The sequence below is a fragment of the Cornus florida genome, unplaced genomic scaffold, assembly GCF_030987335.1.
Source record: "Cornus florida cultivar Cherokee Brave unplaced genomic scaffold, ASM3098733v1 CherokeeBrave_3.0.0_Hap2_Chr01, whole genome shotgun sequence".
NCBI classification, from domain to species: Eukaryota; Viridiplantae; Streptophyta; class Magnoliopsida; order Cornales; family Cornaceae; genus Cornus; species Cornus florida.
The window spans coordinates 68,942,770-68,955,620 of record NW_026775571.1 but is presented as its reverse complement, the minus strand read 5'-3'; positions in this window follow the sequence as shown (position 1 = coordinate 68,955,620).

The window sequence follows — 12,851 nt, the reverse complement described above, 5'->3', positions numbered from 1 at the left end:
AGGATTATAAAATGCTAAAGACTACTGTAAATTATTATTATTATTATTATTATTATTATTATTATTATATGTAGTTATTGGTTCATGTTTTGTGGTAGTTTGCTTTGTTTGCCTTGGAAATATATATATATATATATATATATATATATATATGCTAAAGACTACTATCATTAAATTATTATTTGTAATCCTCACCAGACTTTTATCCACACATGCTAAAACAAAATCATAAATTAAACTGAAAAGTAAAAAGAAATTTCATTTCTAAATTCACATAAACCAAATAGAAATTTAATGTTAGCTCTAAATCTATATTTGAAGATTAATATTTTTAATTTATAAAAAAAAATAAAAGGATGGGCAAGATTAATAATTTTATAAAGAGAAGAAGAACATATTTGTTAACTAGGAGAGCACAATTGCTATTTAGGGGGCATATGTTAATTAGATAGTCATTTTGTCAAATTTTATAAATTATATATAATATAATAACAAATTTTCAAATTTCAAGGGAACAGTTGCCCCTTGTGAGCCTAATGTTATGCCACGTAGGCATACAATGTCAAGTTTGTGACACAAGCTGGGTTTGTTGTTGGAAATTAAAATTAATTTCTTCTTTTTGTTTGGAATGCTTCTATTTTAGAGTTGTGAATGATATGGTAACTTTTTATAAAGTTGTGAAATTTTTGTCTATTAAGAAATTGAAATTTTAAGTAAAGATGGTTTTGGGTAGAAAGGGAGAAGGAAATATATAATTGTAGAAAGAACAAATGAGTGACTTTATGATAAGAGAATTAGTGTTTAATCAAGTTTTGAAGTTAAGATAGTGGTAATTGCCACACGTAGGCAATTCACTAAGCTATGTAATTCTCTTTTTGCTTACATGCAGGGGCAGAGCCAGAAATTTGTTTCAGGCTGCATTATATTTTTTTTCAAGCTAATAGTGATGCAAAACAATAAAACAAAAAATAGAACTAATGGTGGAATAATAGCATTTAATAATTTGAAAAATAATTATTTAAAAAAAATGGAAACATAAAATACCAATCTTAAGAGTCCGTTTAGCAACAAATTTAATTACCAAACTTTGAAGAGAAAAAAAAATAATAATTTGAATACAGAAATGCAACTTTTTTGTTTTTAAAAAGAATATAAAAAAAGAAGAAGAAGAAGAAGTGGAGGAGGAGGAGTAAGAATGAAAAGAAAGAAAAAATTAAAGATATTTTTAAAAAATAATTATTTTATTGGGTATTTTTGTAAAATTTTATAAATTATAGGCCTATTTGTAATAAAAATTAATTGGCACAAGGGTAAATAATTATATCACAGGGCATTTTTCACTTTTTTATAAATTATTGGCCTGTGTGTAATAAAAATTAATGGCTATTTTCTAGAAAAAAAAAACAATTTTAGGGGGAGCATTTTGAAAACTTTTTATAAATTATAGGCCATTTTGTAATTATAACTAATAGACTAGCATGAGCCAGAGGGGGCATGAGCCCCTCCTGGGCCTATGCTTGCTCCGCCCCTTTTACCTATTTTATTTTTCAATTGTGTATGTGGAATCCCAATGAGCTACCACCGCCCCCTATCTAAACAAAAAATACCATTAATCAATGTATGTTATGAGATTGCGTTATAAGTCTATTATAATAAAAGGGCTAGTCCACCAAACGTTCACTTTGGTATATAGAAAGATTATTTTCTATTTTGAATCGGTAGTCACAACAAAACAACTATACACCCACCCTCAACATTCTATTCTCGTAGACCTAGGAAAATAATATAGAAAAAAGTTGCTTTGAATGAAGGATTTCCTAAAATCAATCAATGAAAACAGTGTTTTAAAAAAAATAAAAAAAAAGTAGTCGATTTCAAAGGAATACTCTTTTTCTATTCTGTAAAAATTAATTTTATTTTCGTGGTTCTTGGAATTGTTTTATATAACAAAATTAAACAAGATTTTTTCTCATTGATGTTATGGTTGCTAAAATTAAGGGGTAAAAGTACAGAAAATACTTCTAAAGTATGTTTACAGTGTATATCACACTTCTCACGTGTAAAAAAAATATCTCTAAAGTTTCAATTTGATGCAAATAAGTCCTTTCTGATAAATTTAAACCCTAAGTTGACTAAATTACCCTTCCTAAATTATTTTATTAAATATATAAAAATAAATAAATTTATAAAATGACTGAAAATGACACTATTGGAGGATGCCCCTCTTGTGCAAAAAACACCCCTAAAGTTTCAATCTGGTGCAAATAGGTCCTTCTGACAAATTTAAATCCTAAGTTGACTAAATCACAATTACTAGACCATTTTATAAAATATATAAAAATAAATAATTTTATAAAATGACCGAAAATGACACTATTGGAGGACGTCGACAATGGATTAGTAAAGATAAAAATATTAAATAAAAATAGAAGTATAAAAGAAAGGTAAAGATAAAAATAGAAAATAAAAAACAAAAATAAAGTGCAAACTAAAGAAAATTTTTTTTTTTCCACACTCCAAAAATCAGTGGACATTGATATTGGGATTTTTTTTTTTAACAGTGTTGGTAAAATAAAATAAAATAAAGAAAAAAAAAATTAGTAGAAAGGAGTAAATTGGAATATCAAATAATTCAAATCCTTGTCCTACAAATTCTCAAAGTTAAAAAAAAAAAAAAAAAAAAAAATGTTTAGAGATATATATAGAGAAAAAAGTTTCAAAAAAATATATAAAAGGTAATGTGTACATAACATCCCTATACTATGAGATTAGTAACATATATACCCCCTTGGACATTTTCGTTAGAGTAAAAGAACAAAACGAGTATTACAGTACTAATTTAGGTTAGAGGAGAATTTTTTGCACAATGGGAAAAGATTAGGAATTTTTTTTTGTTTACTTTTTTAAATAGGTGTAAAAGTGCCATATGTGAAATTGGAGTGGAAATTCGTAAGACATAATACAATGACATGGAGTTTAGAAGTTCACAATGCACATTATATTATGAGTTAATTAAAAAAATAATATAAAATATTAGAAAACCAAATCTACAAACATCTAACTTGAAGCTCAAATTAGTAAGTTTATATATAATAATATGGATAAAATGAGTAAAATTTCATTTATATATATATATATATATATATATATATAATATTATTATTCTTTGACGTATTTTTATCTTAAATTTATCGTATTTTATGTTGTACTTGTATTTTGTTCCATACTAACCCTACCGCGTCACACCTCGGTCATTGCTGGTTATTAGAATTGATCACCAAACAATTTTTCATGATCGTAACCTTCAATTGCAATACATCAACTACATTCATATGTGCTTTTTTTCTTTTCTCTCTCTCTTTTTTTTTTTTTTTGAATGAATTGACTTTGATATAATTCTTTGCTATTTTTAAATTTATGTGCCAAGTTGAAAAGTATATATTATATGCCGGATGGATATCATCTGTTATGTCCCTACAAAAAAAAACTCTCCCTCTCCGATCTCTTTCCTTTCATCTTTCTCCCCTCTTAACACCTTCTCAGCACCCAAATGCTCGAAGCATGTCTTTCCTCTCTTTTCCCTCTTTATTAAACACACCTAAATTAGTATAGGTAGACCAGAAAAAAGGTTTGTTCCCACTGCTTTGCCTTCGATACAATATATATTTACCACCAGAAAATTTTATAGAAAATTTAAAGCTCAAGAGGAAATGGCTTTTGGTACATAGACACAATACGTGATACGAATATGACACAGATATGATGGGAACACGATTAATAATAATTATATATATATATATATATATATATATATATATATATAAACACAATGTTGTACTTTAAGAAATTAAGAATAATATTATTTTTTATCAATCTAATAATGAAAAAAAAAATTATATTTCGTGGGGAAAATTATGTTTTGTAGGGAAAAGAGAGAATGATAGAAAGAGGGTTAAGAAAGAAAAGAAAAACAACGCAAGCTTAATAATTTTGGTGATAAAATTACTAAATTAACTTTGCTTTATTATTGCAAAAAAAAAAAAAAAAAAGAGGAAGGCAAAAGACGAAATGTCAAAATTACCCTTAAAGTGATAACATAACAATATAAGCATGTGCATTAATATTTGAATAACAATATTATAAATCTGCGTCCCAGTATTTAAAACAAAATTGAAATTTAGGTATCTAGTTACCTTTTATTAAAGGGTAAATTACATTGATACTCCCTCAGGTTAAGTCAAATTTCACACAAATGGGCATATTTGTTTTAACTTTCACTTACACCTCAAATTACTTTTTGGACTCTGACACGTGCGAATTGACTCATTTACTCAAATTATTTTAATATAATTTAATACAAAATATCTATAAATATACATGACAAAAATGCCCATATGGTAAGTTTGTCTCCTTCTATCATAAGCACCTATGGAGTAATGTAGGTTTCAGTTTTTGTGTTTCACAATTGGTTCATCAACATAGCAAATTACTATATTATGTTCAAATTCGGACCTCAAAACGATTTCATTATAGGAAATTAAATGCAGCTTTAACAATGGGTTCATCAACATAGCAAATTACTATTATTAGTTTCCGTTCGTAAACAATCAAATTCATTTAGGTTCAATTCTTCTGAACTCTGATTTCGTATTCTGTATATGTATATTAGATGTGAGAATTTCTATTGACTCTGCTAGATCCATACTTGACCCACCAATACCATAGCAAGCCATACAAAAGGAAAGTATTGTTTATATTACTATTTTTAGTTTCGTATTGTTGCAAATGTGTATTTACATGTGTGTGTGTGTGTGTGTATATATATATATACACAAATTCATATGTGTATGTGCTATGTATATATGTACAAATTTATATTTAAATGCTCTGAAATCTTCCTTTAACTGTTTGTTTGAGTTTTCAAATAATATTCTTTGCAGTGAATTGATTTTCTTTGGTGGCTATATTCCTGGATTGTGCCTTCAGAAACTATATAACAAAAAATTGGAATACAGAATGTATTTGCATGCTTTTTTTTTTAGCAAATTTTATCAACTGATTTTTGAGTTTTTCTCACACCTGTTTTCTATTATGGGCTATGTGCAATGCACTTTTGCCTTCAAAAGTAGAACGGTTCTCTTTTCTTGGGATGCTTAATTCTTCCTTCATTCATTTGAATTTAAGTTTCATTCTTTGTGATGAATTGATTTTCTCTATGGATATATCCATAGAGCTGTGCCTTAAAAAGCTATAGAATAAAATTGTGCAATGCTGAATGCATTTGAAGTGAGTTTGCTTGTTTCTTTGCTATAGGCGATAACTCTTTGAATATTATCAAGTGACTATGTTTTGATCATTTGCATTTCTAGTGATGCATTTTTTATTTTCCGGAATTTTTCTAGTGATGCACTGATTTTTGTATGTTACATGGAATTATGCTTTCAAATTTTGTAGAATAAAGAATGAAAAGGTTGTAGTTCCGTTCTCTTTGCATTGTTTGTTGCATGAAATTTTGTGTTTCTTAACCATTCTCCAAGTAGAGTTCACATTGCCTAGTTCATTTATGGATTCTTTTACTTACACACACACACACACACACATATATATATACATATGTATATATATATATATATATATATATATATATTGTTGTTGTTTTAGGTATGAAGAGTTGGCATTTTGTACTTTGCATAGCTACATCGATTCACTGGTTTCTTTGGCAGTTTTTAATGTGGATAGTTTCGCGAATTTATTGATCTCTTATGTACTTTTGAAATGTCAACAGTCCACTGGTGCCTTCATTGCTGTGTCAAGGCATGCAAGTGCAACTCCTTTGCCACCACCTATTCTCAGTCGCGGTGTTGGTTGGCAGGTAAAATTGACTTAGTGATATTTTTGTCTGTTTTTTTGCCTTCATTAACACCCCAATGCTAAACCTAAAAGACTTTAGATATGGCACAATTTTCCACACTCAATTTTTACATCGGCTACTTCCAAAATGAAAAATTAGAATTGATGGCCTACTCAATATTGTTGAACCTCCCTCCAACGAAAATGAATGGTTTATGCGTAATTTAACAAAAAATTTCATCTAACAAAAATAATCTCTTTAGCTCTGTATTTCTTTTTTTTTTACCTTGGACAATTTAGAACAACATTTTCTAACAAATTCCATCCATTCTTCCATTGATCTCCCATTGTCCGGCTTCATAAGAGCAGCAACACGTGAATTTTTTCCGACATCCCTTATCTTTCTTTGTAACTTTCGATTTATGCCCACACCAAATTCGTATATTTGAATTTGATGGAAAAAAATTTGAATTGGATTTCTAGGTTGCAAAATGTTAGTATAAAATGAATAAAAAAAAAATAAAAAAAAAATGATGGAAAGAAAGAACACAGGCATGGTTAGTATAATATGATAAAAAAATAATATGCTCATACTACATTTCATCACACCAGTTTCACATACAGGGATTAAAAGGGGAATATCAGAAAAAAAAACTGGTCAACAGATAACGCTGTGAGAACAAGAGATTCATCTATACTAAACATGGTTTTTTGTATTAAAGACTCAAATGAAAAAGAGGTGAAGAAATATAGTAAAGAGATTAATGATCAAAGTAAAATTACCCACAATGAGCTATTGGGGGCTAGCTCATGACTTGGATCACACTGCCTCAAAAACTACAACCCAAGAATCACGCTGATGGGAAAAACTTGTTGAGATTGAAGGGCAGGGAATAGAACTCTTCACCCCTACGTCTTGAATGACCGGAACCTGTCCCAGCAATGCATGCCCCGGTCTTTCCTGGTAGCAGTGTCTTTGTGATTGTAATAGTTATGCTTATATATATATGTGTATGTATATATATTAAAATTAAGATTTTTTTTTAAAAAGTAGGTGGGCCCCACCAATAACTTAAAAACATGACTAAAGGCCATAAGGCCATTATGCAGACATATATTTCTCTCTCTCTCTCTCTCTCTGCTTCTGGCCTTCTCTCGGCATCTCTTTTCTTTTTCTCTTTTTGTAATTTTAAGCTTTGATCTCATCTTCACCAATTGGATTTTGGTAGAACATTGTGAAGCAAAGTTGTTGAGCTCGTCGAGCCCGTTAATTTGATAGGAGCCAATCATCATTTGGTGCACTCTAGGGAGTTCAAAATTCTAGGGTTCTTGGGCTCAAATTGGGGGTTTTCATCAATTTGAGGTAGGGGTGTTCTAATCTACAACTTTTTAGCTCTTTTTGTAAATTTTGCCCCTTAAATTTGATCCTAAGCATGCTAATTTTGATTATCTAGTTTGTAATTGAAGCATGTTTAACTAAAATGCTAAATGTGTTCCATGTATTATTTGAATTCATATATATGACTAGATTTATTACGGTGATTGAGCATGTTTGGTGTTGACATGTTATATGTCCTAAGATTATGTATTTATTTATTTATTTATTGCTTTGAAAGAAAATGATGCTATGGTTAATAAATAAATAAATAAATAAAAGAAATGAATGCTTATAAATTTCTATTAAATTGTGATGATGATGTAAATGGAATGTATAAAAGCCTATGGTTGAATTGGTAAATTGAAGTATGCGCATTCATGCATTCATTGGGAAAGAGAAAGGGGGAAAAAAATGTTTTTTTGAACAAACGAAATTATTTTGGGGAAAATATTTTTTTTAAAGGAGTTTGCGAAAACCGGACGCCTAGGAGGCGCCTAGTGGTCCGTGGTGTTCGTGTAGTCTAGAAGGGATCATGGTTGAGCTAACTAGGCCGGATGCGACGCCTTGGAGGTGCCTTGTGGTCGTGAATAGTTAGTCAACCCTCCATTTGTAACGCCTTGGAGGTGCCTTGGGTCGGATTACACTAACGGCTTTGTGGTAAACTTGTGATTGGGTGGTATTTGTTACATACTTGTTATTGTATTTGAGAGTGTGTGTTTCCTTATAGCATGATCCCTTTCACTTTTTTATCTATTCATTGTATGGATTCACGGGGATATAAGAAGTGTGTCTTAAACACTTCCTACTGAGCTTATGCTCACCCCATTATTTCTAACATTTTTCAGGACATGGAAAAGAGGTGGCGGACGACGATCCACCATGATTTTAGACCAGCACGGAGACCTATTTTATTTTTTTTATTTTTTATTTTTTGCTATCTTTTGTATTAAAACTCTCTAATATTTTGTAAATGTAATATTAACTAACTCGTAAAACTTTAGTTTAATTAGTATAATGTTGTAAGTCATGGACTTTTAAATTCTAATTACGTTTTTTGGACTGTAACTTGATGTAATCAAAGTATGTTCCTTGTTGGATGAGATGGAGGAATGGGATTTTGTATGTATGTAGTCACTTTGGAGATGTGATATAATATATGTATATTGCGTTGGGACAGGATATGTTAGATTTAAGGCCTAGTGAGGCTATTGTATTTATTTTTTGTATTTCAACAGGTTGTTTAGAGACATTTTCTCCGAAAGTCATGCCGAAATTTTTATAGATTTTTATTATTATTTTGGTATCCATTTGGGCCGTTACAAATTTGATATCAGAGCCATGGTTCGAATACCATTAGGACGACGGGTAGAGGCTTACCTAGGATTGCATGGGGAGTTGAGTTATTTGCTTACTTGCTTTATTATTTACGTGATGGCATGCTTATATGCTTATGTGTTAAGGTGCTTAATTATTTGAAAGACGTGCTTATTTGTTTAACTGCTTATATGACTACGTGCTAAGTGCTTAATATTGTTGTATATGATTAGCATGATCATGTTTATCATTAGTTGGGTATTCTGGGACTATGAAAGGTGCTTATGTGTTTCCATTCTTGTCGAGTCATTCGTGTGAGGACTTCGTTCTCGTGTGTATTTTAGTGTCATCGTTTTTGATCTGTTTCCTTTTTCTTATAGCGTCATGGCAACACGAAGGGATCCCGAGGAAAGTTCTAGCTCCAATCCCAAGGAAAGGGATCAGGAGCAAGTTGAGGAAGATATCTTGTTGCCTGATTTGGTCCCACCAAGAGGGGGACAAGCGAGGGGGACTGTTGATCCACCTTTTCAGATGAATAGTAAACAAATTAGGTTAGCCATTCAAGAGGCTATTTTTGATGCATATCGACCGACAAGTGCGTCATCGTTATAGTTTGTGCCACCACCGGCTCCACCACCACCACCTCTGAAGACAAATGAGCTAGATGATACTCTTTCTCACATTGCCAGGTTCGTGAAGTTGATGCCAACCTTGTTTGAGGGTGGTCCAGATCCGCTTGTTGCGGACAGTTTCCTGGATAGGGTAGAGAAGCATATTAATGCCATGAATTTGGCAATGGATAAGTTGAAGATCACATTGGCGACTTACAATTTTATAGGTGATGCTGAGATTTGGTGGAAGACCGTTTCTCACACCCATAATCTGGATACTATGACATATGCTACATTCAAGAAATTGTATTATGAGAAGTACTTTCCAGCGCCTAAGCGGAGGGAACTAAAGAAGGAGTTTGATGGGTTAAAGTAAGGAAGTATGACAGTTACAGAGTATGAAAACAAGTTTACATCACTTTTGAGGTTTGCACCGGGAATTGCCAATGATGAAGAAAGAAAGATAGAGAAATTTGTTGATGGCCTTGATCTTACCATTAGGCCAATTGTTGCTGCTTCAGAACCGACAGAGTATGCAAAAGCAGTGCGAAAGGCTTTAGTGGTTGAGGCTGAGAGTAAGGACAACAAGGCTATCAGGGAGTCCTACAAGCACAACAGGGGTATGAACACTTTCTCCGAAGGTCAATCAAGTAAGAAGTAGAAGCATGAGCAGTCAGGGTTCGGGGGACAGCAGCCAGTTAGATCTACACCCACAGCTTCAGTGTCCATGGGGTCTTCTAGACCGAATGTTACTTGTTTCAGATGCGGGCAGTTGGGACATTACAAGTCCTAATGCACTCAGACACAGGTAGCTCGGATGATTTGTTTCAAGTGTGGGCAGCCAGGGCATCACAAGTCCCAGTGTACTCAGATTCAGGTGGCGTCTAGTGGATGTTTCGGGTGTGGCCAGCAGGGCCATAGGGTGAAAGATTGTCCACAGCGGGGCAATGGTTTGGGCAAAGGTGGAGGTTCACAGCAGAGGCAGATGCAGTCTGCCACAGTTCAGTCAGGGTTTCGACCACCACCACTACCTCAGCCATCTCAGCCAGCTATGTTAGCCCAGAGTTCTCGACCTGGTAGGGGAGCTTCTTCGAGTGCACTTACTCAGCAGTCTGGCTATCAGGCAGGCAGTTCCCAGGGGCAGAGGACCCAGGGTCACGTGTTTGCACTCACTCCAGTCGAGTCACCATCCAGTCCTTCAGTTGTTAGGGGTATGTTTCTTGTGTCCCATTCTTGGGCTCGTGTATTGTTTGATTCTAGTGCTTCTTATTCATTCATTGCTTCATCATTTGCATGGGCATTGGGTTTAGAGGTCAGTCAGTTAGACAGACCGCTTTGTGTTGACACACCTATCGGGGGTTCAGTTGCTCTTAGTAGAGTTTGTAGGAGTTGTTCCATCACAATTGCCGGACGTGTTCTTGAGTTCGATCTCATCCTTCTTGAGATGACGGGATTTGATGTCATTCTTGGGATGGACTGGTTGTCATCCTTCAGAGCTATCATTGATTGTTTCAGGGGCAGAGTTTCAGTGTGTACCCCGGATGGGGATTGTTTCTGTTTTGTGGGAGATCGGTGTGATCCTCTCACTCATTCATTTTATGGTGTTAGGGGTCGAGATCGGCAAACATTCTTCTTGGCTAGTCTTTTTGCCGATGATGACGTTGAGTTTTATGGGATTGATTATCCAGCAGTTGTGCATGATTTTCTGGATGTGTTTCCGGAGGACTTGACTGAGTTGCCTCCACACCGAGAGGTGGAATTTGCTATTGATTTGATGCCTGGTATCACACCAATCTCTATGGCACCGTATCGTATGGCACCGATTGAATTAGAAGAATTGAATAAGCAACTTGATGATTTGAGGATGAAAGGCTTTATCCGACCGAGTGTGTCACCGTGGGGTGTACCGGTTTTGTTCGCTAAGAAGAAAGATGGTTCTTTGAGGTTGTGCATTGATTACCGAAAGTTGAATCATGCCACCATCAAGAACAAGTATCCTTTACTAAGGATAGATGATTTATTTGATCAGTTGAGAGGAGCCAGTTGTTTTTCGAAGATTGATTTGAAGTCAGGCTATTATCAGTTACGGGTTAGAGAGGAGGATATTCCAAAGACCGTTTTTCGTACGCGGTATGGACATTACGAGTTTCTTGTTATGCCTTTTGGTTTAACCAATGCGCCGGCGGCATTCATGGATTTAATGAACCGTGTCTTCCACGATTACTTGGATCAGTTTGTGGTAGTTTTTGTGGATGATATTCTTGTGTATTCACGGACTCGGGAAGAGCACGAGGTCCATTTGGGTATAGTGTTACAGATTCTACGGGAGCACTGTTTGTACGCTAAGTATGAAAAATGTGAGTTTTGGCTACAAGAGGTAAAATTTTTGGGACATGTTGTCTCGGAAGGTGGGGTTTCAGTTGATCCTTCAAAAATAGAGGCAGTTTTGAGTTGGGAGCAATCCAAGAATGTCTTTGAGATCCGGAGTTTCCTTGGCCTAGCGGGTTATTATCGGAGATTTGTGAAGGATTTTTCTCGTTTGGCAGCTCCTATGACCAGATTGACCAGGAAAGGGATCAAGTTTGCATGGAATGAGGCCTGTAAGTCATCCTTTCAAGAGTTAAAAACAAGGTTGACTACGGCTCCGGTGTTGGTGATACCTGAGCGTGGCTTGGGTTATGTGATCTATTGTAACGCCTCACGTGATGGTTTGGGTTGTGTACTAATGCAAGATGATAGAGTAGTGGCTTATGAGTCTCGACAATGGAAGACTCACGAGCTTAATTACCCTACTCATGACTTAGAGTTAGCGGCAGTTGTATTTGTTTTGAAGTGTTGGAGACACTATTTGTATGGTGAGAGATTTGAGGTGTTCTCGGACCACAAGAGTCTCAAGTACCTTTTCTCCCAAAAGGACTTGAACAACAGACAGAGGCGATGGGTTGAATTCTTAGAAGACTATAACTTTGATTTGCAGTATCATCCTGGTAAGGCAAATGTGGTAGCTGATGCTTTAAGCTGGAAATCTCGTGGGACTTTGGCTAGTTTAGCCATTCGGAAATGGAAAATGCTGGAAAATTTGGCTGAAATGGGATTGTATTGTTGTGATGATGATGATGATGGCAGTGAGTCAGCATTCTTGTTTAGTCTCGTGGCTCAACCCACTCTTTTTAGATGGGTGATTGAGTCACAGAGACATGATTCAGATTTGGATGCCATTTACAGTTTGATCTCCAGTGGCGAGATCGTGAAGGATTGGACCTTACATGCAGATGGAGGTTTACGGTTTAGGGGTTTGTTGGTTGTTCCTACAGTTTGTCGTGAGGACGTCTTACGGGAGTTTCATACTTCCCGTTTTGTAGTTCATCCGGGTGGTACCAAAATGTATCACAATCTAAGACGTCAGTATTGGTGGAGTGGAATGAAGAAGGATGTTGCACAATTTGTGGCTAAGTGCCTTACCTGTCAGCAGGTGAAGGCCGAGCACCAGAGACCAGCTGGTTTATTGCAACCATTGCCGGTAGCACAGTGGAAATGGGAGGAGATTGCCATGGATTTTGTGACAGGTCTTCCTAGGTCACTGAGGGGAAATGAAGCCATATGGGTCATTATTGATAGGTTGACCAAGACTGCTCACTTTTTGCCTATTAAGGCAACAAATGATGCAAAGGCACTTGGTGTACTTTATGTGAAGGAGA